Here is a 9,818-nt window from a genome sequence, read left to right on the forward strand (position 1 = left end):
GTGTTTCAATAGTGGAGGGAGAGGCCACTCCTACAAGGAGTGTGCCTCTCCTGTGAAAGAGAAAGAGGAGGAGAGAAGGAAAAGGGGGGCATCATGGTAGTGGCCAAGGGGGGTATATGGTGGCCATGCTCACCACGTCACCTGAAATTTTAATTTAAAATATTAAAATGGAATCAACTGTCTCTCATTCATTTTATAGATGTTATTGCAGCAGATAAATTCAGCTATAACTGCAAATAATAAATTTTTTACCAAGCCTGAGCACCCTACTAAAAAACATTTTCCTGAGGTCCTTACAAAAGCAACTGATGGTCAATATTCATTGGTAGAACTAGAGCAAGCAAAGTTAGGAAGTGATTTATCAAATTGCACTTGGACTAAACTTTTAAATTTTAAATTTGCTGCCTTTCAAAACAAAAGTACACTGGTTATGATGGTTTTAGTGGATCAAATCAGTGGTGGTATTTACCTCAAGACTACCTTGCCATATAGTAATGCAAATTAAACTTCATTTTCCTAAATGTTAAAAAATGGTATAGCCCCCAGTGCTGAGGATATAACCCATCCCCAAACCAAGTGTTTATGCAGAATTGTGGGAGTTTTTGAGCAAATAATTGACAACTAATTCAGTCATTTCTCCTAAATCTTTTACCTAGGACTAGCTTGGAAAATTTTCGATAGAATTGAAAACCATCAACCATCATACACATGTTTAGTGATAATGTCCATGGACATTCCACCACAGAGGCTGATTTATACATCGGTGGCACTGACTCGTAGGATAACGTGTGCATTACATTGTACTGTCCAACAGCACCACTCAAAACGGCTATCTCAGAGTTTCCACAGTAACTTTGTTCTTTTTTAATTATTGGAAGCCTTAGATAGCGAAAATATTGAACAATTACTAAAGGAAAGGATCAAGAATTATCATACAAATTAATATCTAAGGCAAATAACTTAAATGACAACTTTTGTCCTCTTCATTAACAGTCTGTCAATATGCGGTAGTAAAAAAAGAAACAAGAAGCGAGTGGCTAACTGAAATAAGCAACTATGGAATACTTTTCATACGACTCCTTGCTGACAAAGCTGCAAACTACTTCAGACATGGTTTGATGCTACTCTGGTTTACAGATATAATTGATGTAACCTAGGAAGTTACAATTCGTAGACCCAACGTTTCGACTTACTTACCTTTCCTGAATGAGTGAAAGTCGGTCATAAAGACTTGCAAGAAAAACTCCACCCTACGAAAGGCTAGCACAAGATATCCAATATCAAATAGAACTTTTACGGCTAATAAGAGGAGAAATACAACGCATCTACGTTTCACATGAAAATTTGAAATGAAGATAAACTTGTGGTTGGCGATTGCTTGTGCATTCTGGGAAAGCTTAACGGAAGCTCTCATTGGAGCAATATAGAGGTGTGACGGAGGTGTGCCCATAACCATGGTTACTGAAATGTACTTTTTCAACCTTCGCGGCGGAATACTGCAGGAGGGAAAATAGCAACTCGTGTATTGGCTTCGACTGCATCTGATGGATTAACATTTAACGCGGATATATTGCAGCAACAACATCACATTGATAAACATTTCTATCTCTGGAACGTAATTTTATTGGCTCCACTACCGTAAGTTGATAAAATATTCACAATTATTTACCAAGTATCAACTCATCTAAACTCGAGACCTGCTCCTCTTCTAAGTTTCTTAAAGTACAGGAATATCGACATGTGTTGTTTCAGGAAATATTGAATTCACCTTATAGCAGCAAAGCTGTGAATGGTGTATACAAGTATCCTAATACACAGAGCAAGAATGAAAACCAAGGGTAAGGAGTTAGTAAAGATTATCGATATATGCGACAGCTGTGCACACGAAATTTTTCCAGTTGCAGTAAATATCAATATCTGATGGAACAACACAATTCAAAGTGAAGTTAAACAAAAAAAATATAAAGTAGTGAATCAATCAAAATCTACACAGTTCGTAGGTAATAAATGAGAGTTAACGAAAGAAGTACATTGGCTCTATATATCTATATTTATATGTAGTGATAGTCAAAAAGTTACTAAGTTGAGGTTGCTGGCGCATATGTAATCAGACTACACTGTAATAAAAATTATCAACAGACTGCAAATGCAGGACTTGCTTTATGTGCTGCCTGATACGAAGACACAAAACCCAATCGGGGATAAAAATTGGGAACGTATTCCCCTACCACATGCAGCGGCACAAACTCTGGGGGTTAGAGGTGTAAATTATAAAATAGTGATCAATACATTTTGAAAGATTGAGTATTGAGCTAAATACAGTATAACCATCAATCCTTGTGAAAAACCTTTACAACAATAACGCAATTATTAGGGCTCCAAAACATATATGATATCACTAACTGTAAACAGTATTTTGCTAACTTCCATTTTAACAAAATTGTTGTCTTAAAGTAACACTTAGAAAGAAAGATCTCAAGTATTCATTCCACTAGATAATTTAACAACATTTATATCTGATATATATTGGTATACTAATGCCTTAGTAACAGATAATGATATTACCATTTTTTAATTGGAGGGGGGGTAATTGTAGGGAAGCTTGAAAGTATCTACAGATTGTTTTTTTCAGCAAATTTTATCGTGGATATTGTAGTATACACATGCATTAAGTTATTATTAAAGCTGACTTACTGTGCTCATATAAAGTGACAGGTGACTAAACACTACAAAGAATCAATTTTGTTAAATTGAAGAAATTTTCAAAGTTTCAGTGTGAAATATTCTCATTATAAAATTCTCATTATAATCCATCATCTTAAATTGCTTCAAACATGATGTAAGATGAAATTATGAGTTGTATGTCAAGTAAACTTTTAAAAAATAATTTTCCCTTTAAACAGATATCACCAGGATTTGGAAAAACAAAATGATAATCAGCACGTCTATATATATAATCATAAACAATTAACTATCCTTTACAAAAACATTTACTACTAAAAAACAGTTATAGAGTGTCTTATGATTTTTTCCCTAGCATACAATTTAATGTAAGCATGTACCTCCCAGTATTGCCTAAACCATGCTTCATTTTTGGTAAATCATTGTCTTTAGCTGGAGGGGTTAACTTCATAGACAGAAGCACATTCTATGATATGACAACATTTTTGTAAACTGTTGATTTAAACCAGATTGAAAAGCCATAAAATTGCACCATCCAATGCATCCAAGACTGCTTCATAGCAATAGATCAACACTAACCGTATAGTCACTCATGAAGTCTCATCTCAGTATGAAACTTGTGAACTTAACTCTCTCCTGACATGAATCCCAGGGCAATCAGAATCAAATAAACAAAGGATTTTCTCAAACCTCATCAAATTTTGGAAAGTGGACAGTGACCATTGCCTTGTTGTGTCCCCTTTGGATCAGAATTTTCTTGATGCTATTGCTGTATCTTGTAAAAACTTAACGATTTTAAAAATTAACTTTATTTTAATTTGTTTGTGGCTATTAGTGTTATTTAACTGTTGCTTTTATTGATTCATAATTGAAATAAGAAATTGAATGAGAAAATGCAGTAGTAAAAGCCATCTTACTGTAAAAATCTATTTCTTATGATGATTTTTACATGTCACTGCAACATCCATGACAATGAAATTGCTATTAAAATTACTTTTAGAATAGGAAATTAAACTCCTCAATTACAAGAGAAATACTTCAGAGAAAACTTGATACACACATTAGTTTTTGAGTTAATACTCAGGACTTTGAAGGGAATTATGGATTATTGTAACAGTTATAATACAACTCAGGTGGCATATTGTTATAAATCAATATATACAATACCAAAATGAAATATCTAAACACCTTAAAGTCATACACATGCTACAAGCTTCAGATCTGTGTCACCTAAATAAATTGTTACATTAATTGACTCTTTAACTCCCAAGATCTCATTCTTAATTCTCCTTACTGTTTGCCATACAGTTCTTGTGATGTTAGTTTGGAGAATTTGATATTGGATAAATTTATAATACTCTAACTGATAATTTTCTTTATTCTCATCACTCGTTTTCTTGATATTCTATTGATATTGTAAGGAGAAATTCTGTCTCGGTCACACATGGGAGTAAAAGGGTTAAACAAGCTGGTGGTTAAAAATAATTAAGCTACCACATTCCTTTCTGAATCATGATGTTATTGTTTCTGCTTTGAATATTCAATGTTGCTTTCTGTGAATGCAACAAAGACTGCAAATTAAAATGTATGTCTATCAAAAAATACCATCAATGAAAAGATCCATTATAGGCATCTATTTGAAGCATTGTTGCAATGAATAATACATATGGATGTCAACCTTAAGAAATCATAAAACTTAAGCTGTCTGATGGTGTTTTGCATCAAATCAATATTTTACTTCAAATATACCATTTTAAAACTTTGTTGGGCTAATTCACACAAAGTTATGAGCATGATACTCACCAGCAGATACATAATCCTTTTGCATATTTTAGCACCAATCTGGAAATGCAGAGACAAAAATCAACATCAGTTCAAATAACATTCATATAACATTTTGTATCAATGAAATGTTTAAGATTCTAATGACAACATCTATGCACTCTGTAGTCAGGTATTTAATTTTGTCGACACAAAACAAACAGAGCATTTGTTACATACATGTACAATGCATTCTACTTCTATTCCCTGAAGCTGTGTTAAGCAGACATGTGAAGCAGTGTGTCCATTAAACAAGTATCTCCATAAATGTACTTCCAGATCATTTAAATGTATATGAAATGTTGGTTCTGTGTTACTGCACATCAAAACTGTTGTAAGCACTGGAATTTTTTGAAATAATATGTGTCAATGACATCTACATATGTATAAGTCTAAACAAGGAAACTGTTGCATTGAAGACATCATGAACATAAAAAGCTATTAATAAAATGTATGGATTAGTATGTGGTCAGCTATAGTTTGCTTTTTCTGACTTTGCTCTTTGTACCATGACCTGACTGGCCTAGCTTGAAGAAATGTTCAAGTCTAAAGTACTGTCCAGTGTAGCACACTAGAATTCATGCTCATTCAGGATGATAGAACTAACCATAACTAAACCAAGAATTACAATCAAACTTAACTGGAAATATCGTGATCTTTCTTTATAAATCTTGTTGTTTGACATATAAATGACACAGATGATAAGTCATGAAATCAAGATAAATTATTTCATAATACATAATCTGTGTGATTTGTGTGAGTGATACACTTTGTCATATATCAAAAGATGGATCAGTCCATGATCTAGAGAGGGTGGTAAAGGGATTATTTATTGATTCCTGTTATTTCAATAACATTAATTTGAAAGCTTTTGAGAAATAAAAATTAATAATTTTAATGCTGCTTGTTCATATAGTACCTTGTGATGAGGACATATTAACTTTAGGCAATGAGTATGAATATTTTTACATTAATTTTGTTCCTCATTCCTGAGACACAGAGACAAATAAGGTTGAATTTTTTATTCACTTTTTCTGCCTGTAAAAGACCTTTCAACAAAACAAAACATTGTGATGATTGAAATATTCCTATCCTAGTTCCCATTCTATCCTAGACTAGTTCTTCCGCTTCAACAGGAACATCTTCCTCTTCCTCATGAAAAACTGTCTTTTGGAGGTCCTGCAAGGAGTTGTGCCTTTTCAACCTGTGCCCTCACAAAAGCTGGACAATCAGTGAAGGAAGGAAATTATTTTAAGAAAAAATTATCTAAATCTTCAATTTAAACGAATCAGTTTGGTTAATAGAAGTTAATATAATGATTTGAAATTGTAACTCTGGTGTCACTCTGATAGCCCACACATCTCTGCATGTAATAAGGTATATTTTCATTGGTTCAGTTAATGGTAGTTGACGGCACATGTCACTTTTTGCTCAGAATCTGTCACTCAGACAGCCCACATGTACCTGCACGTAATTTCATTTTAATTGCAAGCAATAAATATGTTTGTGTATTACAGCAACTTGATTAAAGCATTGCTGTGGCCAAAGTGAGCGAAGGAGCCAGAGGCACTACTAGAACCAGAAATGGAAAGCAAAGGACATTGAAACTTTCACCTATGTCACTTAGCAAACATGTTAATATTTCATCCCAAGATGGTGGAATTTTTATCCCATGTCTCAGTAGTTGTGGACTTTCCTACAAAGAGAAAAGCTTCCTGATAGAACACAAAAGCAGTAAGACCTGTTTCATATCGGTAGATTGATTTGCATATTACAGCCACTGTACATGCAACATGCAACATGCAAATGCTGTGATAGAGTGAAATCAACTACAAGACTGTATGACTTAAGCTAGAGAGTTAGTTTGTATGCTCAAATGTTGACATCTCAAATCTACAAAGTGTGTGAACTGACTTCTACACATAGAAATGTTTATAACATTTAGCGCGTTCCCAGCACAGCAGACACGGGGTGCAGCATAATTGGGTCCACCAGGTCAACCACAGTGAAGTACAAGACGGACAGCAGACTCTTACACACATTTATTGGACTAAATCATGTAATCAGGCTAGGCGACTTGTTACAGCACTTGCAGTGAAAACTAAAAGGAATGCATGATCTGTCTAAGCTAAGGAAACAAGCTAAACTACAAATCTGACAACAGAAAACACAACTAATGATCGTGACTTATGTCTGATCTTGGCTCCGGGGATGAACTCCAAGTTGTAAAAAAAAACTCTGAAAGACTCCTATAAAACTCCTCTTTACTTCAGGGACAACTCCTTAAAACTAAAATGTTTGCATGAAAAAAGGCCTTATATACTTCTATGATATAAAGGAAACTAAACTGAGATAACTCTTTGTGTGGCTAGCCAAAGGATGTTTTATAATCACACAATCAAAACGAAACAAGGCTACATTTTAAGAAAACAAAAGGTCATGTAATGTTCAAAAGCATTCTTTGTACAGTGACGTGACAACATTTGCGAACTGACTTCTACACATTTGGGAACTGACTAGAGACGCTTGCAAAACAACCGTCAGCAAAATGACCAACATTCACATGGACATGTACATCTTCATTAAAGCCTTTCATCCTATGACTGACTATATATAGCATCAACATCATCCCTGGATCAAACTTTATGATAAGAAGAATAAAGGAAATGATCACCAACTTAAGAAGTTCTTGATTGTTAAACAAATTCTCCTTATCAGTACCTTGGAAAATATCTAGAGAACACTAGGGAGAATATGTCTAATGATGTTTGGGTGTAAAGGATGAAATTTTGAGTCCAGGCTGGCATTCACAGAGACATATTCAGCTATGTAAAAATCAAAACAATTAATGAAGAGATTCATAAAATTCACATTTACATGACCTTGTTATTTTAAGTCTACTCACCTGAATCATGTTCCAATTGCTCACTCTGGAGAGAGAACACATCGCTACTCTCATTTTCAGGCATATCACTTTGATCTTTGTGCGATAAATGTAAACATAACATTGCAGTACTTTCAGGAAATTTAGGGAGCAACAGTCTAATGTAAACGTACAGATTTTACCAACATAATAAAAGCAGATGTAGATGGAAATGAGATGTCACTGTTGAACAACGATATTTGAGAAACAACGGCCTAATTTCAGCGTGACAGACTGCTGACGAAACTCCAACACCGAAGCGAGGCTCCGAGGAATACGGCGCGAATAATGAAAACAAACACACCACCGCAAACACTGCAAGGAAAGCCATCTGCGTTTGATAAATCGGGAATTCTCGGCGTTTTTTGGGGTCCATTACAGTTTATTTTTGCGTGTACCGTGGTCAAGTATTGTGCTATTGCTCTTTGTCGTAGTAGGAGTAAGAAAAGACCGGATCTCAGATATTTTTGCTTTCCTACAAGGCCCAATGAGCGTAAGTAGTGGGAAGTTTTCTATAAGCGAGCAGATAAAAATTCAAGACACTCGGCGATCTAAGAATCTGTTCATTACATTTTAAGGAAAGTGACATCGAGATTTCAATTTCTGGTTGAAAAAGTGTACGTTCAGAATGCTATCCGACTATCTTTGACCCAAAGAAATCTACGAATACTGTTAGTTCGCGTTCGAAGCGTCTTGCCGATAGGAGGAGACAGTATGATGAGCAAACGCAAGCCAAGAAAGTTTGTCCTAGAAAGCTCGATGTTGAGGACTCCATAGAGACTTGCGTGGACTTTAGTGCTGATGCGACTTCAGTAAACCATGATCACTCGCACTTTTGCAGCCAGGAACAGGCAACACCGTTCTACGCCATGAGGATCTGGTCCAGAACATGTCCATCTTTGAAAAGTTTATAACCCGTAAGGCTTTTAAAGATTTTAAGGTTTCTTCAGAGTACTCGTCAGTCTTTCCCAGAAGATAGTTGCATATATCTGGAGAGGTGAACTCTGGAAATATTGTGAGGTTCCTACTACAGTTCGATTTCAATATGGATGCTGGGTCTGGTAAAACACCCTCGTCTGTAGCAAGTAATTCGGCCATGATAAGATTTTCATTTTCACTTTCCTCTTCAGACACTTTCGCGAGCTCCATTGAATGAGCATTAAACGCCAGCTCAACCAACTCGGCCTTTCTTTTACACTTTCCTTTGAGGATGTTTGTAGCGACCGACAAAAGCGAAGCACATTTTCAATGACAACTAGACGCATATTTGCGTTCACTCGGGCTTTCTGTTGGAAAGAAACTTTGTTTTTTTCTTTGTGCCTACATGGGCCTGAGTTCCTGTGCAATTATTGATTTATCCTGTAATTGTTTTCTGTCTTGCTATACCAGAAATGTAGGTTTCTCACACATTTTTTACAGAGAGCTGAAAACAGCATTTGTCTTGTAGTATAAAGACCCTTTTCTGGGGTGGGGTGGGGGGAGTTAATGCCATACATTAATAGCTATTACTTCAATACATGTTACTCAACATTATTTCCATTTTTTTTTCTTTTTTGAGTTTTGACTTGTAGTGGACTGAGCCATCCGCCAAATAGGCTGTCTTCTTATGTTTTATTTTCCTTGGTTAGCAAAAGATTGCAAGCTGAGAAAGCTTTTAATTATAAACAACCCCAAATGTTAGGGTGATGGCTATTAACCCATGCAAGAAAACCAATTGCTTATTTTTCTATGCTGATAGAAATTGTCGATGATGTTAGAAAGTCTGGTCTGTTGAACGTGATTGGTCTGTTTAGCCGTGATGTGATTGGCTGGAAGACTCGTGTACAGTTTTTTAACAGTCATTGGTCGGTTTCGATCCGTCTGTTGTTTGGGTATCCGCGGGTTTCGCCCATAACGAGTTTCGCCCAAGAAGCGTTTCGCCCATAATGAGAATGGTTTCGCCCAGGCATAAATTCGATTCGATTAAGCTTTTCAAATTCTTTTGATAAGGTTTGATTGAGATTTTTTGTGCAAGACGGTAATTTCCTTTAAGTTAAAGCTTTCGTACCGCACGCTTCGTCGGAGTAGTAAAGCTATTCCACGCGCGCGCACTCATGAACTTGACTAGTTTCTATCTCTTTTCCAATTATATGTTGCCGTTACCTATGTCAGAAATACAATCTTTAACTCTCGATTCCTTTGTTTTAGTATTCACGAAACCGTATTCACATGTATTCATAAGCTGGCGTGCGGAACTTATCTTCCGTGTACAAAAGATTTGCAACGATGATATGTTCCACGCGCAAGTGTTTTCAAAAGCGTTTAATTTAATTCTCGAGAAGAAAAGTGATGCAAAAAAATCATAGCAATGCTTTTACGACAAACGGAAGTCTCTGTAGTATTTCGTGCGCGA

The sequence above is a fragment of the Pocillopora verrucosa genome, chromosome 6 (assembly GCF_036669915.1).
Source record: "Pocillopora verrucosa isolate sample1 chromosome 6, ASM3666991v2, whole genome shotgun sequence".
Taxonomy (NCBI): domain Eukaryota; kingdom Metazoa; phylum Cnidaria; class Anthozoa; order Scleractinia; family Pocilloporidae; genus Pocillopora; species Pocillopora verrucosa.